Genomic DNA, 1,419 nt, shown 5'->3' with positions numbered 1-1,419 from the left:
GAGGCCCAGCTGGCTGAAAGCAGGTTTCTGGGGTTTGTTTAGCTTCTATAATTGCAACATTGTTTCTTAGAGTGCAGCACAGAGGCCAGCAGCAGCAGGCGGAGAACCTTGGCTTCCTCCATCACTGGAGCAAGCCAGCCACTTCAGCTGCCTGGCTGCCGGCCGCTATCTTGGTTGGCAGTTAATTTGCATATCGCCCTGATTAGCCAATGGGAAGTGTGATGGAAGTATGGTTAATTACCATGTTTGTCTATTATTAGATAGGATAATCTCTATTCACTTTGCTCTCCTGAATGCTGACTCTGTGCTGTGGACTTCTGTGTATCTTCATCGAATCCTCCCAACAATCTGATAAGGTTGGCTTTATTATCTCAGTTTTACAGATGAGGAAATATAGGCCCAAAGAGGCAAAGAGACTTTCCTAATGTTACACTAGTTTGCGCCAGAGCTGGGATTTGAAACTGAGGTTGGCTAGACCCCCAAAGCCAGAGCTATATTATGATCACCATCTCACAGATAGAGAAACAGGCTTAGAGAAGTTCAGGACTTACCTAAATCACACAACATCAAGTGGTAGAGCTGGGATATGACCTCAGGGTCTGTATTCTTTTAAAAAAAATCATTTTATCTTACCTTTATTTTTAATTTTAAAAATATATATTTTTATTGATTTCAGAGAGAGGAAGGGAGAGGGAGAGAGGGATAGAAACATCAATAATGAGAGAGAACCATCAATTGGCTGCCTCCTGCACTCCCCACACTGGGGATCGAGCTTGCAACCCCGGCATGTGCCCTGACTGGGAAGTGAACCATGACCTCATGGTTCATGGTTCATGGGTCAACGCTCAACCACTGAGCCACACCAGCCGGGCAGAGAAGCCTGTATTCTTAATCGTAATGCCAAATCCTGCCTTCCCACATAATAGTCATGTCTACATCAGAACCTCTGCCGCTTAGCACAGGGACTGGCAGACACATAGTGAGCAGCCAAAAGAAACATTGGTTAATATTATTCTTGATGTTATTCTTAAAATTGACACTGTTCCTACCTAATATGAAATATATAGAGACACATATATTTATGGACAAACATACTCATTTTATATCAAAGAGAATACATTTACAAACTTGAAATACTATACAGCGGGGCCTTGACTTATGAATGTCCAGACTAACGAGTTTTTTGAGATACCAGCTGTCTCTCACCGATTTTTTGCATTGAGTTGACAGAATAATTTGAGTTAACGAGCTCCTTAACGAGCTCGGTCTCAGAACGAATTAAACTCGTAAGTCAAGGCCCCACTGTAGATCTGAACTGGTCCCTAGCTTCCAAGGCCTTTCGATGATCTATTCTTCCTTCCTTTGTTATCCAACCCTCCATCTGAAAGCCACACTCCTGAATAGCATTTAGAACATACA

This window comes from Myotis davidii, unplaced genomic scaffold (assembly GCF_000327345.1).
Source record: "Myotis davidii unplaced genomic scaffold, ASM32734v1 scaffold332, whole genome shotgun sequence".
NCBI classification, from domain to species: domain Eukaryota; kingdom Metazoa; phylum Chordata; class Mammalia; order Chiroptera; family Vespertilionidae; genus Myotis; species Myotis davidii.
This window is presented reverse-complemented; position numbering follows the sequence as displayed.